Raw genomic sequence first — 5,784 nt, forward strand, 5'->3', positions numbered from 1 at the left:
CTTATGTGATGGGTTACATGCCCCGAGAAGGCCCCCAACAGTTGGAACCAAAAATCACCAGTTACCCCTTGATAGGTGAGGCACGATTTCCCCTCTTCCAAGGGTCACATTGATGTTGGTAACCGAAAACAAAATTGCAGGAAACCCCCAAGCCCCTGTGACGATTCGAGAGATAAGCACAAGGCGATTTTGTTCCGAATGTCATCCTTCTTGCTCCTCTTGAAGCACGACATTCATGGGGACAAGTTGTTTGTGCGTATTTTTTACACACCTACCTCCTATGCGAATAAAAGAGGCGGTTCAACCGTGACTTTCAAGCACCAAGTATGCCCAAAAGGGCACAAAAGCATGCATGGAATAAAGTCCAAATTTTCAAGAGCCCTCATGAGACGTCACCTTGGCCCCAGAAAGAGCACAAGAGTGGCCCTCAATACCTTGAAAATATCCCCTGATTTTCGACCCAATTGGGCAAAACTACAAGCGGACATGAGGACAATGAGATAAAGGAGGATTGTGCTCCGTATGTGTACGGGCAAACACTATAGTAAAACTCCTAGATTGCGATCTCAGATAGTCTCCAAACCATCATGAACGACTTCATAAGGTCGAAAGACCCCCAAACCCCATGAATTTCACCTTACTAGGTCACACTTACCAAAACTGGGTGGTTTTTATACCATTCAAGATTTCACACTTAAACCAGTTCCCAAATATGACAACATCTTGCTACACTACCTCAAAAAGCGGTGAACTTCGTGCCCTTGAATCTCACGATTCGCAAGTCAGATCAAGATATAATTTGGGTATTTCGTGCTTCTCAACGAGGACGGTTGTTTAACATAAGCCACAGACGTGATCGACAACCGGATCAAAATATATTCTAGAGAGGTCTGTAAAAGTTCAAGTATATGCAAAAACTAGTTTGCGTGACCACTTCGCACTCCAATGATATCTGATTGTCTGATCAAGCTCAAATATGGTGCATTTCAATCCTGAGTCAATTATCTTTAATTTCACATAAGAAAAAGTCATGATCGGGGTCTAGGATGGTGCTCATCTAAGGATCGAAAGTAGGAAGAATTTTCGAGATGACAGAAAAGTGATTTTTCAGCGACTTGCCAGAATCACAACTTAGTCGATTGGAGGTTATTTTGCACGATTCTTGTTGCAAAATGATCATGCTGACATCCCCTTCAATCTACTAACAAAAGAGTTGCAATAAACGTAGTATTTTTGGAGCAATCGATTGGAGAACACAAGCAAAATTTGTGCAAATGTCATGAAACTCAAAAATACCAAGAACATCATCAAATCTCTATAGTTCTTTCCAAACCACATATCAAAACAATCACATCCGAACGATCTACGTTTAAGCGGTGTTAGAGGCCAAACCAAGATCGCACGCCAGGTGAATGGGAAGAGACCCTTTTGAGGAACCTATTTGGGAATTTTGAGTTTTGTTCATGGCATTATTGGTTATTTTTCCCTTTACATGATTTTTACTTCTTCTTTTCTTTTTTTTTTTTTCTCTCGTTTTCTATGGGTTTTGAGCATCCACCCTAATTCAAAGGGGAGCTCTATATAAACCCCAACTCGTGTAACTTTTAAAGAGGCTTAAAAAAAAGGCTTAGAAAAAGGTTGGAAAATAGAAAAAAAAGGAAGTAAAGATCTATTTTGCTTCCAGTGTTATTGAAACTCTACTATTTTGAAAAGAGGATAGTATATTTTGCAAAAAGAGTTCTAAGCTTTGCCCTTAACCCTAGGTTAACTACCTCTAGTTGGACTAACTTAAGCCTTAATCCATCTTGGTTAAGTCTCTACATTTAACCAAGGATTTCCTAAACCTTAACTCCATACTCCATATCTTATCCTCAAGCTTACGCCCCACAGCTAATCCTACACTTTACCTTAGTCCATACCATATCATACTCCCTAACTCCTATCATACCATACTCCGTAGACTATAGTCTATCCTATTCCCTACCCTATACCCTATCCTACACCACACCTATCATACTCCCTACACCCACCAAACCTATTTAGTCTAGCTTAGCCCTCTTAAGGAGGCCCTTCCAATATCAGTACTTGGGTAGGCTTGACCCGACGAACCCGTATGGATTCCTCCAGGGTGCTTTGGCTACTCGCCAAGTACCCTTTGCTCGTTGTCTACTCAGCCCCTAGGGGAGGTGGTACCAGAATTCTATCGGATTCCAGTTGACCCTCTCTCTAGCCACTAGTCTAACCTACCCACCAAGCCAACTTCTCATCCAACCCTACTTTCTAGCCCATCCAAGATCTGCACACCCCAATTCATTGAACCTACTAGAACCAAACTCAAACCCACCCAAACCAAACCTGAACCTACTTGAACCAAACTCACACTTGCTTGAATGAAAAATCGAACCCACTTGAACCAAACTCACACTTACTCTAATAAAACTTGAACCCACTTAAACCAAACCCGTACCTACTTGAACCAAACCCAGATCTACCTAAACCAAACCCTGAACCAACCTTAACCAAAGCAAGCCAAACCGAGAACTAAATAGGACACACCTAGTAAAAGTGAACGTGAGACTCAAGGGGAAATCAAGGCGGCGAAGAAATGTGCGGGAGTGGAGCCAAACTAAGTCTAAGAGTGGCTTCGGAGGCCTTTCTGCGGCAATGTTACTCTGCGATCTAAGAGGACGAAACCCTCGAATGTGTCTGAACCCCAATTTTTGAGGTAAGTTATAACTCAAATTTAATTTTGTTGGTTTGCCATCGAACTTCAGCAGGCGCTTAATCCACACACATACCGAACGGGCACATAGGGTCACCCATGTGTGCACACACGTGCATGCGAGGGGCAAGCGTGGGGGGCCGACTAAAGACAGGGCCTTGAGGGACCCATAAGGCATCGTGATGGACAAGTAATGCTTCGGAGTTGAGCATGAGAGAGATATTTGACGTCCCTGCTTCCTTCCATTTAAGAAAGGGTAGGAAAGGTTTGTGGAGCATTATTTTTCACATCTCTTTGCTTGTCGACTGGGGTGGGATGAGGGCATTTCAGCACCTTGCCCATAAGCGGCCGACGAGCGAGTTTCTTTGTAGAGGTTGGTTGTGCCATGTGGAATTCGTGTTTGGCAAACAACACTGGGACATGCATTGTAGGCACATAGAAAGGAGGGATCAGCCACTCCATGATATGGTACTTTAGTCGGGGCAAGTGCCAGAAGATTTTTGTTTGATTATGATTCGACTTTGGCTTTAAGGTTCCATGGGCAAGGGAGTTTCAATTTGTTCTCGCGCCATGTGCCTAGAAATCCTGCCCCTGTAGAGCTAATCCTGATGGTCCCACTCCCTCAAGGGTGGGATGGCGCAATGGAATCTCGTGAAATTTTTGTTGAGGTGCCAAATGTTCGCATTCGACTTGAAAGCGGCCATGATTGCTCACTCTGAAAAATATGTTCCACAATTACTTACAAATGTTTAAAGAAATATTGAGGCTCTAAATGAACTACCATATGACAAACACATTCATGGCCAAATTCGCCTATGTATTCTATATCATAGAAACACAAGTTTTACATATATTACCAGGTACAAAAAGTTTCAGAGGTTTAATCTTTTATTACAATTTACATCACCCTAAAAGTTAAGCTGAATACCCTTGATTCAGGCCTTGAGCTTATACATATGATTCTAAGAAAGAAAATCTGCAGACACATATGAAATAAATCAATACCAAGGGCATCGCAAGCCCATATACCGGGCCTAAACTCAAGGATATCGTTTGTATGGTCTGCTCCTTCGATATCGGGTTTCCAGTGAGTCTAAGTTTAATAGCTTCCCTCTTTATTAAATTCTTGCACTATAGTTCAGAAAACAACAATATCAGTGGTTGTTCCTTCTCTAATAAGGGATGCACTCACTCTCCTTCTATATATGATGCAAAATGTCACGCAGAGCAGTGTATGTCTCTGTCTCCCTTTGAATTAATTCAATCATGTCAATCCAACGAAATCAAAACCTTCCCCCATCAAGAAATGAGGCTTATAGAATCATTCATCAGTTCATAATCATAAAAGCTCATCGTGTTTATCCATTCGCTAGCCATAGGCTTCTATCTTCACAATCTAGCTTGAGATCATAACCACGTAGCTTTGTTTAACTTTAAATGCATTCACAAATAATTCTAATGATAATCACATATCTGGTCAATGTATATACATTTGATGTTCGAAATCGAATCTACAACTCCAAGATTTAGTAAGACACCGCATGAGAAAATCAAAGAATTTTGTTACTTTTTATCTGTCGTCAGTCAAGCTGTTGGAGCCCAATCCTGCTATATCTTTGTATTTCTTCTACCTCTTCTTGATGACGAACCCATTGGTCATGAAATTTGGAGAGATGAACATAATGGTCCAAATCTTGCTTCAAATGAGTCACATATGAGATATAGATACGGTCCACCGAAGTCAACCCTTCAATGTTAGAAATTACTTTAGTAGGTGCAGGGGATTTGCGGGCGCAACTACTCCTTCCATAGGGATTAATGCAAAGCCGCACCTTTTAAGGGTGATAGATCATTGAGTCAAGAATCCAATGGTCTTAGTCCTATAAGAACATTTCTTGTATATAGAGAGAAACTTCAACTTTGGTGACCCGGGGTCATCCTAGCTATGGATAGACAACGTTTGAGGCTTTTGACTACTCCTGGATACGGATTATGGGTTAAACCATCTCCGAATATTATGAAACTTCAGAGTGAGGGATATAATACCTCAAATATGGATCCCTGAAAGTGTAGACTCAATCCCAAACATTAAGTTTGGGGCGTCGGTCAAGGCATATCTTGACCACCAATGTATATGGATGCTGGGGTTAAGGAACTCCGAATGATGCCTAATAAGGAAATCATCACGGCTCATTAAGCATCGTGATACTTCTCATGGCCATCACGGTGTTTTAAGTGTCGTGATGCCTGAAAACATTAAGATCAGCATGACATTGAGTATACCGTGATGCCTTCACGGTCATACGACTATCGTGAAGATTACTTTGGTAAAAAAACAAAAAGTGAAAAAATAAAATAAAAATGAATGAGGTTTATGAAATTATGAGGTTTATTTATAATAAGTCAAAAATTAAAAATTAAGATATATATTTTATAATTTCTTAAAAAAATTAGAAAGGGAAAATTTGTAAAAATATATCTAATTTTTCAATAATTTTATAAATTACCTTTTTTAACGATTCCAACTAATCATTATGGGTATTTTGAAATTAAATATAATAGTAAAGGTAAAATATTAAATAGTTGATCGTTTATTTTGAGAAATATCTCAAATTGTTTAACTAAATATGTCTGAGATTGCTAAATCAACGTAGGGAACTCAATGGCAGCATAGTCTATGCGGTCAAGCATGTACAAATGCGGCTCTCTTAACAAATTTATTTTTGCATGATAGATTTTAAGACTTAGTTTTTAAGGATATGTACTCTCTAACATAGAGATCATGCATATGAAAAAAAAATAAATTAAAAAGCTAATAATACTAATTTTAATAAAAAAACATTCGGACCATTGCTTGCATTGTTTTTAGATGGAACACCCACGATGCTTTATACTTTCTGGACTGCGTAGGTATAAATGCGTTCCTTACACTATACCTGCTTGCCGGAGACCGTTAGTAACATACTGTAGTTATCTGAAATGGGACCATATTCGTGTCACCCTGGTTCTGGTGACACCATGTATTCACATGAACGACCTTGCCAGAGGAAAATGAACCTTAA

This window comes from Amborella trichopoda, chromosome 9 (genome assembly GCF_054954075.1).
Source record: "Amborella trichopoda isolate Santa Cruz 75 chromosome 9, AtrichopodaSantaCruz75HAP2 v2.0, whole genome shotgun sequence".
Taxonomy (NCBI): domain Eukaryota; kingdom Viridiplantae; phylum Streptophyta; class Magnoliopsida; order Amborellales; family Amborellaceae; genus Amborella; species Amborella trichopoda.